Raw genomic sequence first — 15,439 nt, 5'->3', positions numbered from 1 at the left:
GTGTGTGATATGTGTGAGCTGTGTGTGTATGCGATACGTGTGAGGTGTGAGCTGTGTGTGATACGTGTGAGCTGTGGGTGTGTGATACGTGTGAGCTGTGTGTATGTGCAATACGTGTGAGCTGTGTGTGTGATACGTGTGAGCTGTGGTGTGTGAGCTGTGTGTGCGATACGTGTGAGCTGTGTGTGTGCGATACATGTGAGTGGTGTGTGTGCGATACGTGTGAGCTGTGTAAGTGCGTGACAAGTGTAAGCTGTGTGTGTGATACATGTGAGCTGTGTGGTACGTGTGTGAGCTTAGGCTGGTTTCACACTTGCGTTTTCTTGCGCTGCTTTTTAGCGCAAAAAAAGCATGCGTTTTTTCCCCTATACTTTAACATGGGTGCGCATACATATGCGCACGTACGCGTTTGTATGCGCATGTGTTTTTTTGCAGTGTGCGTTCGGGCGCACAAAATGCATCCTGTTGCATTTTTTGTGCGTCCGACTTTCCCCAAAAAAACACATGCGCACGCAATGCGTTTTTTTACAGCAAAACACCCATTAAAGTCTATGGGTATTGTAATGCGCACGTATGCGCAAAAAAAGCATGCGTTTTTTTAAAAAATACAGAGCCGCGTGTGTGCGAGGTGTACGGAGCGGAACTGCGAGTGTACAAGGTGTATTTAGCAAAGCCGCATGTGTACAAGGTTTACAGAGTGGAGTCATTTGTGTACAAGGTTTACAGAGCGTGGCCATGTGTGTACAAGGTGTACGGAGCAGAGCCGCATGTGTACGAGGTTTACGGAGTGGAGCCAAGTGTGTACTGAGTGGAGCCGTGTGTGTGCGAGGTGTACAGAGCGGAGCTGTGTGTGTGCGAGGCATAGAAAGCTGATCTGTGTGTTTATGTGTGCAGAGCCATACGTGTACAAGGTGTATGGTGGGGAGTCCCGATTTTGAGAGAGATTCTGTCCCACTGCCCCGGCTGGGAGATTACTTTTCCCGCAGACACAGGAGTACACGGCGGACCCCCGCGGAGTACTTTAAAATTCGCACGTGACGTTCTACTGGAAGAGATGTGCTAGAAGCTGAACGGAAATTAGGTAATTTTGGGAGGAGATTGTGACGGACCCATGGAGGCACTTCAGGGAATGTTTCAGATCCATCACTGTGTCCTCCTCCAACAGCGCGGACAGCAGGATCGCCTTGGACTCGGGGTTGCCAGCCATGTAAGCGGATCGTGATATGTCCTGCATCGGGAGGCTCAGGTGGGCACTACAGTGGGAGCCGGGCTGCTATAGTATCTTTATGGAATCTTTCTCTGTTTCTTTATCTCTCTAATCTTTCTTTTTTTCTCTCTCTTGGTTCTTTCTTTCTCTCTCTGTTTCTTTCCTTCTTTCTTTCTTTCTTTCCCCTCTTTCTTTCTCTCTCTCTCGTCTTTCTTTCTTTCCCTCTTTCTCTCTTTGTTCTTTCTTTCTCTCTCTGTTTTTTTTCTTTCTGTTCTTTCTTTCTTTTCCTCAGTACCAGTCAGTGTGCCCACAGTACCAGTAGAATAAGAGGGGTAGGAAACTAGGTGGCACTGGTCATATTGAGCCTCTCATACTTTTTACTGGTGTATAATCATACGCCCTGCGCACCCCCATAAAGTGGGCCAGCCCCAGACAACAGAGTACAAACAAATCACTATTACTATCAGTCCAAGTGGACAATTATATAGGTAAAGTTAATGATGTCCCTGTGTCAAGCAGTGCGGAGGATCATAATACACTGAGGAGACCAGAGCAGCGGGGTTTGGGGAGAAGAATTATATGGGGACCATTATACTGTATGAAGTAATATATGGTGCCCATTATGCTGTATGAAGTTATATATGGGGACCATTATACTGTATGAAGTAATATATGGTGCCCATTATACTGTTTGAAGTAATATATGGTGCACATTATACTGTATGCAGTAATATATGGGGCCCATTATACTGTATGAAGTAATATATGGTGCCTATTATACTGTATGAAGTAATATATGGGGTCCATTATACTGTATGGAGCATTATATAGGGACCATTATACTGTACGAAGTAATATATGGTGCCTATTATACTGTATGAAGTAATATATGGGGCCCATTATACTGTATGGAGCATTATATGGGGCCCATTATATTGTACGAAGTAATATATGGGGTCCATTATACTGTATGGAGCATTATATGGGGCCCATTATACTGTACGAAGTAATATATGTGGCCCATTATGCTGTATGGAGCATTATATGGGGCCCATTATACTGTACGAAGTAATATATGGGGAACATAATACTGCATGGAGCATTATGTGGGGATAGGCGATGACTTTCTGTTTGTTGTGGATCTGACCGCTGGAACCTCCATGATCCGGGGAAACATAGCTTTGAAGAGCACCATGTAAATGGAGCTGTGGTCAGTCATACGCACTGTGGTGCCATTCACATGTGGCTCTTCAAATAACTCCTTAAAGAGAGTGATGAGGGGACAACAAAGTAAAGCAAAAATTCACTGATCAGGGTGAGGAGTGTTATAGTTTGTGGGCTGATGGGATTTGTGTGGCAGGGCTGCATTTTTGTCCCAGTCTGGCCCTGTGCCAGGCCTACCATTGCCATTAATGACCCTTGTTCTGGATACTTCTGTGTTGTTCTTGTATGTGCATGTGATGGCGCTGACATCCTTGTGTTTGGACACCTTTTTTTTTCTATTTATCTAAATCAAAATATCCACTACTATACTCAGTTTTACAGGATAGATATGAGAATTAACTTTGTGTGTGTGTGTGGGGGGGGGGGCATGATTTTGCTGTTCGCCTCAGGCAGCAGAGAGGCTAGGTTCACCCCTGCCCGCATGGCAGGCAACATGAGCCTTTCACAGGTGTCGCTCCTCGTGGCGTCTCCGGGCTCTGACCTGCTGCTGTGCCTTCAGGTGTATGATGGGGGCCAGAAGACCTGCATTCTTCTGCCCTCCGGATTTAGCTGATGAAACCGTAGTGCTCTGCAGCCACAGACTCCGGTGTCCAGTTCTTGCGCTGAGCTCTGGGATGAGCGTGGTCACAGCTCCTCTTTCCAAGTTTCCCTATACTTTTTTCTTCCTCTCTGACTCAGAATGCACTCCAGTCTGGGGGACAAGCTCCTCACTCATCCAGTTCCCAGCACTGATTTCCTGAAAACTCTAACTAACTTCCTCCTCCTGACCAGAGAGAGCAGCTCCCCTGAAGTCGGGTTCAGAGCTCCCCCTGCTGGCCTGGAGCAGGAACTGTGTTGCATGCTGCGTTTACCTGGCCAGGGGATCCCTCCTTGCTTCAGGTCTGACATCACCCCCTGTGAGGGAGGCAATGCCATTGTGACAACCGGACTCCTGGGGTGCCACATTCACATTATATCCTGCTGGGCTGTTCACAGGTCAGGCTTTTTCGCTGAACAATGGTGATGATGGATCTGTACAATGTCTACTTTTCGCTGACTGGTAGCTTGGGGAGGTTTGAGAATCATTTATCAGGTTTATTTTTTTTACATATGAGTAAAACAGTTGACAATGGACACAAGGACCAAAAACTGATTAAAAAAAAAAAATCAGATCCAGAACATTGATAAAAATCAGTCGGTTCTTCCTTCATATTGAAAAAAAAAATTCTGTGAATTCAATATTTCTATGAATATGACCTCTTGGACAAATTAAATTGTTAGTTTTTTTGCATATGAGAAAAAAAACTGACAGATTTCCATCAGTTTGCTGAATCTTTTTTCATACGTTTTTGGTCATTGTATCAGTTTTACTATCCTTTTGCACATGTAAATTACGCTGGTAAAATTTAACATCAAACGGTTGCTTTAGACTACTGTGTGTGGCCGCATCAGCAGAAAGATCGTTCACCAAAAATAATGTATTCAGTGGCTGTTCAACCATCTTCATGCTTCTACTGTATCTAATGTGATCTAAGAGGTAATGTTTCTCCTGGTGGAAAATAACAAGCCAGGCCTGTCATGTCAGAGTGAGGAGGCTTATAGGCCATGCATGTTTCTTTGGGAAAATTAATATGCAAATTGCCTATTCAGAGAGGATGAGGATTAGAACTCTAGTGCCACTTATTAGAAGTAGCAATCCAGAAGTCAATATAGACCCTTTAACGAGACTTGCCATATGATATTGACTTTTAGAATTGTTACTTCCAATATATGGCACTAGAGTTCAAGCCCTCTACCTCTGTGAAGAGGCAATTTGCACATCTATCTAATCTGCCACTTTTAGCTACTACATTAATTCCCAGTCCTAAAGACTATGGGGGGGGGCGATTCATCAAAATGTTTTCAGCGGGAAATTGACGTGAAACGCTTTCAAAAGTCTCAAAATTTTTGTGCAATGTGGAGTGGGGGTCATGGCGTAGCTATGCCCACCTATTAAATTCAGCAAAAGTGCCAGCATATCTTATGTCATAAATGCTGCTCCATCCCTAACTGGAGTAGCACTTCTGTTGAGGCACATGGAGGTGCACGCCACCAAGAAGATGGGCTGAATTCGTTAAGCGGTGTGTGCCATATTAAATACACAGCATCTATTTATATAATTGCCTGGTAATGTTGTCATTTCCTGTTCTGTCCAGATGTCACCGTATCCTAGAATTCCAAGCGGAGGAAGTTCACTGACCGCCGTATTGGGACACCCAAGTGATGGATGTCTCAATATGGAAACTGCTGCTGGTACCAACCTATTGCGCGGTACCACCAGCGGAACACCGTCGCACCACACACTATACGCCGTACGCACCACTAAAACACACTCTCATACACGCACGTAGCTTCTTGCGTGGTACTACCAGCGGAACACAGTCGCACTGCACCTGCTTGAATTCCGCGTAGGCGCAGTGAATCATTCGGCAGATGTGCGACGTGTCTACAGGCAGAGGAAGCCGGTCACATTAAAGGAGTTTTCCCATGAACGAAAGTTCATTTTAAAAATTGTCTGTGTCTGACAGTGTACAGAGCATACCACATCTCCTGGGCAGGGGAGGAAGCAAAAGACAATACTGACATTACAGCAGGGGATCGCAGAGGATTCATTTTGTGAAGTAAAATATTTCACTGACTGTTTTTAAACAATATTTTACCTCACAAAATGTATAACAATCCATATTAAGCCAGGGTCAGACTTGCGAGAAATTCGTACAAGTCTCTCACGTCAATACCCGGCACTGCCGCTGGCACTCGGATCGAAGTGTTCAGCTGCATGTATATCTATGCAGCTGAACGCTCCGGTCCCGAGTGCCGGCGGCAGTGCTGGGTATTGACGTGCGAGACTCGTGCGAGTTTCTCGCAAGTCTGACCCTGGCCTTAAGGGCAGGTGCAGATGAGCATATTTTTGGTCTGAGAGTAATCCGACAAAACAATGGATCACACTCGGACTATGGGGCCATGCACATTTCAAATTATGTCTTTGGACTGAGTTTGCTGGAGGAAAACATTTCTGCATGCATGAGTTGGATCTGATATGTGGATCGCACTCAGCCATGCAAGTCAATGAATCAGTGGAAAAACATTGCACTGCACTCGGATGACATCAGAGTGCATTCCGTTTTTCATGGACTGACAGACTGGAGAAAAGGTAGAAATTCTTTTCTCCATCTTCTCAGCATCCTATAGAATCGGATCACATTATGTTCACACTCTGATCAGAGTGTTATTTGCATAACTGGCCTAATTCTCTCAGATAACAGAATCTACTGTTGTCTGCACTTGCCCTAAAATCCATCCATTTTTTCCAGATGAAAATCAGATTTTTTTAAAGGCATCATTCCACCCATGAGAATTTGGTGCGTTTTTGATGTTGCAAAATTTCTGCACCTATTATGTAAATTAGGTTACTTGCGTTTTTTTCATTGCGGTTTTAGTGCATTTTTTTAACATGTGTTGTTATCACATTTCACATTTTTGACTTTGCGGTTTTGTCTCTTTTTGGTATTTGATGCTTAAAATAAAGCTACTTTTTTAGACTTCCTCTTTTTGGCTTTGACAAAGATTTATCGATACAGTCATGTGCACATTACAAGTTTTTTTTGTAAGTTTCTACACTGGAAATACATTAAAAATGCACATGCGTTTTTTTACCTGTGGATTTTCCACGTTTTATACAATTCTGCACATAAATCTCAATATGCACATGTAAGGGGAAGAACCAAGGCAGGTGTACCTTTTCCGTGATGGATCCGGAACTGTCGGGGCTGTCACCTCTCTTGCACGGGGGGAAAGCTTAAGGCCCCGGACCGTCTTTTGCATCCGGCGATAGGGGGTGCAGCTAAGCTAAAAAGGCCGCAGCGTGTGGGAAACAGGGCAGACTTGGTGGGAACGCTCAGCGCACAGGTGAACAGTGTGAGTGCTCTGACCTCAGAGCGTCACGTCCGAGCAGGCTCAAGGCTAAAGTGCCGCAGCGCCGCTACCAGAGACGGTCGACAGATACTTGCCTGTTGTGAACTCCCTTGCTCGGATTTCTGAGCCGAAGCTCCCTCTGCTCCCTCTGGTGGTTACTGAGAGTAGTGGAGCTGGCCAGGTGGATGGAGGTTCTCCACCTGACGATGAGAATTGGGAATCTGGGATTGCTGGCTGGGAGCATATAATGGAGCTGGCTGATCTTGAAGGTTGCTGGTGATTTTTTCCTCTGTGTGCATTTGGAGCTCTTTTGTCCCCTGCCTGATCTGCATGTTCAGCTAAGTGATTCTTTTGCTAATCCTTTGCATCTAACTTGTTTGTTTTTTTTTTTTTGCTTTGCTGCTAGGGTTCAGCGTGCTCCCTGCTGGGGGCAGCACTGGGCCCTGCTTCATATGTTGCAGCTTGTTCAGTCCCGTTATGTTAGTATCTTTTTGCTTGCTGCCAGTTTATACCAGAGTGCTGATCTAGCGGGGGTGAGATCGTGTGATCTCAGGTTTTTTTGTATATCAGAAGTGTTGGACTTTTTCAGGGTTTTGTGCGTGATTGCAGACAGTATCTTTTCTGTCCTGTCCTGTCTAGACAGCTTGGGCCCCACCGTTTGCTCAGTCTGTTCTCTGCCTGTGTTTGTGTCTGTTATGAGTAGCAAGAGTGGACCCTCTGGGTCACGGTACCGGGATCCCTGGGGCGAGCTTGCCAGGTGGTGCCGACCCCTATACAGGGACCATTAGGAGCAGGCCCGAAGGAGTTGATTACCGTGACAGCTGATACCAAGAGGGGCGGCTCAGGTGCAGGTGAGACAGACAAGTCAGGGGGTCAGGAGCAACTGGAGTCAGGAGCAGCAGGGGTCAGGAGCGACAGGAGTCAGGAGCGACTGGAGTCAGGAGTAACCGGAGTCAGGAGTGACAGGAGCAGAAGTGACAGGAGTCAGGAGCGACTGGAGACAGGAGTAACCGGAGTCAGGAGTGACAGGAGTCAGAAGTGACTGGAGTCAGAAGTGACTGGAGTCAGGAGCGACTGGAGTCAGGAGTGACTGGAGTCAGGAGTGACTGGAGTCAGGAGCGACTGGAGTCAGGAGTACCCGGAGTCAGGAGTGACTGGAGTCAGGAGTGACCGGAGTCAGGAGTAACCGGAGTCAGGAGTGACAGGAGTCAGAAGTGACCGGAGTCAGGAGCGACTGGAGACAGGAGTAACCGGAGTCAGGAGTGACTGGAGTCAGAAGTGACCGGAGTCAGGAGGAACTGGAGGCAGGAGTAACCAGATGGGGCCAGAGTACCGTACGGAAGGCACACGATAATCAGGCGCCTCCATGAAGGAGGAGCCGCCTGATATACCCTGTGCTAGAGCTTGATTGGCAAGTGCTCCACAGGGAAGGTGCAGAAGGGGTTAAAAAAGGGGATGAGCGCATGCCCGTGGCCTAAGGCGCATGCCCGGGACAGAAGCAGAGGAAGAGAAGGAAGCCCTGTGCAGAGCTGCAGGACGGAAGACCAGGGGTGCCGTGCGCCGGCTGGAGTGGTGAGCGGGGAGCCGGGGGGAGACCCAGGGAGCAGGAGCCGGCAGAGCGGGGCACGACAAGACAGGTGACGCCGGCCCCGACCTGACAGGCGGCGCTGGTACTGACCTGACAGGTGGCGTTGGCGTGACAGTACTCCCCCTTTACGTCTCCTCCTTCTAAGATTGGCCAAGAATCGGTCCATGATGCACGGAGCATCCACATTCTCTCGCAGTTCCCAAGACCTCTCCTAAGGACCAAACCTTCTCCAATCGATGAGGAAAAAGGTTTTTCCCCTAACCTTTTTCATGGCCAAAATATCTCTAACTTCAAAGACGTCATCGGCCCCTACTGGCTGAGGAACAACAGGAGGCGCTGGGCAGAACTGATTGAGGATGACCGGTTTCAGGAGTGAGACATGGAAGGCGTTTTGGACCCTGAGTGAAGCAGGCTGTTCTGTCCCCACATGAGGCGAATGGAGGTGTAGTTGAGTGGGGCTGGGAGAGATTCCTACCTTCCGTTTCCTCGATGCAGAGCAGACAGGACCATTGTTGCTGTTTTGCTGTTCATGCATCCAGAGAGATGATACACACCAGATATTGTGAAGTCCAGACTTGTTTATTGGAAATCTGGACATAAGCATATGATTGGTAATGCAGTACTTCTCCAGAAATGCAGGTGTAACAACCCAGGTGGTACAGCAAGATGTGTGCAGCAAGGTATGCAGCAAGATGATTCAGCAAATTTAGCAAATTGTTGTTGGTCAAAAAACTGATGCCTTCCACAGCCTGGTAAACGTGTCTCTCCCGGGTGAAAAAGAAACTAGTGATGGCCACCGGCAGGAAGAGAAGGAGTCACTGACCTGGAAGTGGGAGGCATGTACTAGAATTAATTAACTGTTGTCTGCTATACAGAAAAGGACAGCAGGTGGCAGCAGACCAAATGCAAAACTGAATACAAAGAAAGGTAACTTAACACAATTATATAAGCATACAATCATAACCTTAGATGGAACAGCACACAGGCAGCCTCAATCTATAGGCCATATTTTTGATGCGTCCAAGAATCTCAAAGGGACCGATGTACCGGGGGGCCCAATTTATACGAAGGGATTTTCAAGTGGATGTGCTTGGTCGACAGCCAGACTTTGTCTCCTGGATGGTATGGTGGGAGATCCCTCCGCCTCTTGTCGGCATGTTTTTTCATCCAGGCCGCGGCTTGTATAAGAGCCTCTTTGGTCTTCCTCCAGACCTGGGAAAACTCTTGGGAGAGGTCATCGGCAGCGGGTACGCCGGAGGATGAAGATACTGGAAGAGGCACACCTGGATTCTGACCGGAGACTACAAAAAACGGAGACTTGGTGGTGGTTTCATTCGAGTGGTAGGTAGGAGGTCAAGACTTGGATGACCCGTTCGACTTGCCCGTTGGTCTGTGGATGATAAGCGGAAGAGAAATCCAAGGATATGCCCAAGAGTTTACAGAGTGCTCTCCAGAAGCGGGAGGTAAACTGTACCCCGCGGTCCGACACGATTCGCTGAGGAAGTCTGTGTAATCTGAAAATCTGATGAATGAAGATATTAGCCAATTCGGAGGCCGTGGGTAGCCGGGTAACGGGACAAAATGGGCCATTTTGGAAAATCGACTACCACCAGAACAGTCATGCATCCAGAAGAGCGGGGTAAGTCAGTAACAAAATCCATGGCGATGTGTTGCCAAGGAGCTTCGGGAACAGGCAATGGCTGAAGGAGGCCGGACGACAAGCTTCTAGGTACCTTGTTCCTGGCGCAAATTGAGCAGGAGGCCACGAAGTCTGACACATCTTGGCGTAGAGAAGGCCACCAGTTATAACGGGAAACCAGCGCAAGGGTCCTCTTGATGCAACATGTCCAGCGATCATGGAGGAGTGGCCCCAGCATAGTACTTCTGCCCTCTTGAATTGCGGGACGAGGGTCTTGCCAGGTGGAACGGAATGAAGATTCACAGGAGCTACCGTGATAACTCAGGTAGGATCAATAACATGCGACAGAGCCTTCTCCACTTCGGGTGACTGCAAGGACTGGGAGAGGGCATCTGCTTTGGTATTTTTGTCACCGGGTGGGAAGTGGAGCTCAAAGTCGAAGCGAGAGAAAAACAATGACCACCTGGCTTGTCTGGAGTTAAGTCTTTGAGCCGACTGGAGGTAGGTCAAGTTTTTGTGGTCAGTGAATATGGTGAAGGGATGGACTGCCCCTTCCAGGAGATAAAGCCACTCCTCCAGCACCATCTTTATGGCCAGCAACTCTTGATCCCCTATCGTGTAGTTACACTCTGTGGGTGAAAATGACTTGGAGAAGAATCCACACGGAGCCAAGCACCCAGTGGACGTCTTTTGGGAAAGAATTGCCCCAGCCCCAGTAGAAGATGCATCTACCTCCAAGACGAAAGGCTTGCTGACCTCTGGCCGATGCAAAACCGGAGCCGTGGCAGAGGCCCGCTTCAGGGCGAGAAATGCGTCTTCAGCCTCCGAGAGCCAGATGTTCGGTCTTGCTCCCTTCCGGGTAAGGGCAACAATAGGCTTGGTTAAAGCAGAGAAGTGCGGGACGAATTGCCTATAGTAATTTGCGAAGCCCAAGAACCATTGAATGGCCTTCACTCCGGCAGGTCGTGGCCATTTGAGCACCGCAGACAATTTCTCTGGGTCCATTCGCAACCCCGAGTCCGTGATGATATACCCCAAGAAGGATAGGAAGGTCTGCTCGAACAGTCATTTCTCCAACTTGGCATAAAGTTGATTCTCCCGCAGGCGTTGCAAGACCAGACGAACACTCCTCCTGTGAGAGGACAGGTCTGGTGGAAAGATGAGGATGTCATCTAAGTACACCATGAGGCACAAGTATAGAAGATCCCGGAAGACATTGTTAACAAATTCTTGGAAGATCGCTGGGGCGTTACAGAGTCGAAAGGGCATGACCAAATATTCATAATGGCCATCCCGCGTGCTGAAAGCGGTCTTCCACTCATCTCCGGCACGTATTCGGACCAAATTGTAGGCCCCCCCGTAGATCCAGTTTGGTAAAGATCTGGGCACCACGCAGGCGGTCAAACAGTTCGGGGATAAGTGGTAGAGGATACCTATTCTTGACCGTGATATTATTTAAGCCTCGGTAGTCAATGCAAGGTCGAAGGGATCCATCCTTCTTACGAACAAAGAAAAACCCGGCCCCTGCTGGAGAGGACGACTTCCGGATAAAGCCCCTGGCCAAATTTTCCTGGTTGTACTCCGTCATGGCTGAGGTTTCTGCAGGCGACAAAGGGTATATTCTTCCCCTGGGAGGAGTAGCTCCAGGAACTAGCTCGATTGGGCAATCGTAGGCTCGATGCGATGGAAGGGTCTCAGTTTCCTTCTTGTTGAAGACATCCGCAAACGAATGGTAGGCCTCGGGAAGCCTCGGAAGGTCTGCGGGCACTTGGTGCAGACTGGTACGGGTAACAGGCAGCAGACAACGTTCTTGGCAAGAGTGACCCCAGCGAAGGACTTCCCCGGAGCGCCAAGCAAGGACTGGCTCATGCGACCTGAGCCAGGGCAGGCCAAGGAGCAGAGCGTGAGACAAATTAGGCAAAACATAAAAAGCAATTCTCTCCCGGTGGAGAGCTCCGATCTGCATCTCCAGCTCGAGAGTGACTTTGGTGGCGGGAACAGGTAACGGCTTGCCATCCACAGAGGTGATCACACGCGGCTGTTCAAGGGTGACGACAGGAATCCGAAACTCGTCCACCTCTTCCATCCGAATGAAGTTTCCCACCGCACCCGAGTCCACATACGCCTCCACAGATCTACGCTCCCAACCTAGGAGAATTAAAGCTGAGATAGTAAGGGGTAGAGAGGAAACAGAGTCACCTAGGAAGGCTCTCTTACCTGGCCTAGGCGGAGGAGTTTCCCGGCCTCTCAGGACAGGAACGCAGGAAGTGGTTGGTTCCACCACAATAGAGGCATAAACCTTGCTTTAACCTTTCCCTGCGCCGCAGCTCTGATAGCTTAGCGCGATCCACCTGCATGGGCTCCGGGGCAGAACTACTGGCAGGCTTGAACGAATGAGGACTGGGGGCAGGGTTCAACTTAGACGGGCCTCTCTCTCTGACTGTCTCGTGGGAGCATTCCTGGAACCGCAAGTCAATACGAGTAGCCAGGGATATAAGGTCCTCTAAAGAGGTGGGGTTGTCCCGACCAGCAAGCTCGTCCTAGAATTTCCCCGAAAGCCCCTCCAAAAGGCCCCTACTAATGCCTCATTATTCCACCCAAGCTCTGAGGCCAGGGTCCGGAAGCGGATAGCGTACTGTTCCACAGTAAGAGTTCCCTGTCGGAGATTGAAAAGGGACTCTGTGGTGGGGGCCAGACGCCCGCACTCGTCAGACCCGGCGGAAAGTATCCAGGAAGTCGTGTAGGCTGGATACCACCGGATCATCCCGCTCCCACAGGGGGTTTACCCATGCCAAGGCCTCTCCCTCGAGATGGGACACGATAAATGCCACCTTAGCCCTATCAGACGGGTATTGCTGGGGCAACAGCTCGAAATGTAGGCAGCACTGGTTAAGAAACCCCCTGCATAATTTGGGATCCCAGCTATACCTAGGAGGCTTCCCCAAACGTGGCGGTGGGTGAGGTGCAGTGTCGCGGGGCAGGGCAGAGGCCGCTGCGGACTGCAGGGACTGCAAACGGTCATCAACAGACGCCATTTAATTTAGAATATGGGACTGAGTATCACGTTGCTGCGCGAGCTCCTGCTGGAGTCCCGCCAGCAGAGGGCCGCTCCCTGGATCGGAGGTTTGAATGGCAGACAACCAAGTGTCCATAGACTTCATAAAAGCCATTATCCGGGTTTGGTTCTCCCGCAAAAAGAGAAGTTCCTTTTAGGTGGCTGCCGAGGCACCAGCGGGGTCCATGGCCTGATTATACTGTTATGAGTAGCAAGAGTGGACCCTCTGGGTCACGGTACCGGGATCCCTGGGGCGAGCTGGCCAGGTGGTGCCGACCCCTATACAGGGACCGTTAGGAGCAGGCCCGAAGGAGTCGTGTTATGATTGAGTCACCGTAGGAGGCAAAAACAGAAATGCTAGCTAAGTCCTGAAAACCAGAGAAGTTGGCAACTATCAGATTGCAGACCCCTGAACCTATCAACACAACTAGCAGTAGCCGTGGGGGGTTCCTTCGATGACCTAGACCCCTCGATCACAGCCGGAGAGATACATAGGCCTAAAGAAGGAAAGGGGAAATCTAACTGCCCCAGAGCAGACCCCAAAGCAATAGGCAGCCCCCCACATATAATGACGGTGAAGCAAGATGAAAACACTTACACAGACAGAAAGACAGGCTGAGCAAAGACGGGGCCCAAAAACTACCTAGATAGGAACGGATAGGAAGGCTGCTGTCTGCAATATGCCAAAACCCTATCAGAGACAAAAGCCAACAAGCTGATATAAAAATGGCCCTGAAGCAACTAAGCTTCAAAAACTAAATCAGCACTCAGGTACTTTCAGAAGACAGAGCTCAAGGAACACTGCACACTCCAGCAGGGAGTGGCAGAATCAAAAAGCAAGAAAAACAAAAACAAATCTTAGATGCAAAAAAGGCAAAACAGAAAACTTAGCTTTAGGAGAGCAGGAATCAGACTGGTGTCCAAGAGTCCACAGAGAAATCACCCGCAGGGCAGAAAGGGTGTAGGCTGCCTTAAATCCAGTCAGTGACTCCACTCAGCCAATCGTCTTCATTTGTCCCAGGTGCCTGATAATCAGGCTCACTACCTTCCTTCACTAGAATAGGGAGTTCACCAGGCCTCAGTGACGGAGGGGAAAATGAACTCACAACAGAGTCGAATACAGTGAAAGCTGATACCAAGAGGGGTGGCTCAGGTGCGGGTGAGACAGACAAGACAGAGTGTCAGGAGCGACTGGAGTCAGGAGTGACCGGAGTCAGGAGTGACCGGAGTCAGGAGCGACCGGAGTCAGGAGCAGCAGGGGTCAGGAGCGACTGGAGTCAGGAGCGACAGGAGTCAGGAGTAACCGGAGTCAGGAGTGACAGGAGTCAGGAGCGACTGGAGACAGGAGTAACCGGAATCAGGAGCAACTGGAGTCAGGAGCGACTGGAGTCAGGAGTAACTGGAGTCAGGAGTGACCGGAGTCAGGAGCAGCAGGGGTCAGGAGCAACAGGAGTCAGGAGCGACTGGAGTCAGGAGTAACCGGAGTCAGGAGTGACAGGAGTCAGAAATGACTGGAGTCAGGAGCGACTGGAGACAGGAGTAACCAGAGTCAGGAGTGACAGGAGTCAGAAGTGACTGGAGTCAGGAGAGACCGGAGTCAGGAGTAACCGGAGTCAGGAGTGACAGAAGTCAGAAGTGACCGGAGTCAGGAGCGACTGGAGACAGGAGTAACTGGAGTCAGAAGTGACCGGAGTCAGGAGCGACTGGAGACAGGAGTGACCAGATGGGGCCAGAGTACCATATGGAAGGCACACGATAATCAGGCGCCTCCATGAGGGAGGAGCCACCTGATATACCATGTGCTGGAGCTTGATTGGCAAGTGCTCCACAGGGAAGGTGCAGAAGGGGTTAAGAAAGGGGAAGAGCGCGCGCCCGTGGCCTAAGGCGCATGCCCGGGACAGGAGCAGAGGAAGAGGAGGAAGCCCTGTGCAGCGCTGCAGGACGGAAGACCGGGGGTACCGCGCGCCGGTTGGAGCGGTGAGCCGGGGGGAGACCCAGGGAGCAGGAGCCGGCAGAGCGGGGCCCAGCAAGACAGGTGACGCTGGCCCCGACCTGACAGGCGGCACTGGTACCGACCTGACAGTAAATATATGTTTGGGGGCTATCTATTCCTTTGGGGATCTGCTCCGGGGCAGTTTAGTTTCATCTTTCTGTCTTTAGGCTTAGTTAGTCCTCCGGCTGTGATGAAGCGTCTAGGGCATCGTAGGAACTCTCCACGGCTACTGCTAGTTGTGTGGATAGGATCAGGGGTCTGCAATCCGCTTAGTTACCAACCTCTCTGGTCTTCTGGTGGCTTAGTCTGTTCCTGCCATCCTCCTCTGTGACCCATTCATAACACTTGCCTCGTTTGCACTGACTCCGCTGTTACCACTGACATCACAGACTCTGCTGCCACTGCTGACACCCGCGACGTCGCTGACACATTAGATAGTGAGTCATAAGGCCCGTGGGAGGAACGTAGATGCTCGTTCGTCCCGGCAGGAAAGCCGGTTGACCCGTTTTGAACTGTACCTTGATAAGTCCGCATATAGTCGCCACGCAATGATAAACACTGCCCGTGATAGAGACTTTATCCTCTCTGTTCCCTCATCTTCCGGACCCAAGACCATCACCAGGACCACGAGGAATCATCACCGTCGCCAGGATCCAGGATGCCATCTTCTGCTGGACCACACCGAACCCCATACGCGCCACAGCCTTTGCGTCAACGTTTACACCCAGGACTCCAAATGATAAAGTCACTGGTTTGATAAGTTTAACACCTCTGAACTTCTTGCCTTATTTGCCTAGACA

The sequence above is a fragment of the Dendrobates tinctorius genome, unplaced genomic scaffold (assembly GCF_039654945.1).
Source record: "Dendrobates tinctorius isolate UK_male_01 unplaced genomic scaffold, ASM3965494v1 ptg000145l, whole genome shotgun sequence".
In the NCBI taxonomy this organism is placed as follows: Eukaryota; Metazoa; Chordata; class Amphibia; order Anura; family Dendrobatidae; genus Dendrobates; species Dendrobates tinctorius.
Note: the sequence above shows the minus strand (reverse complement) of the source record.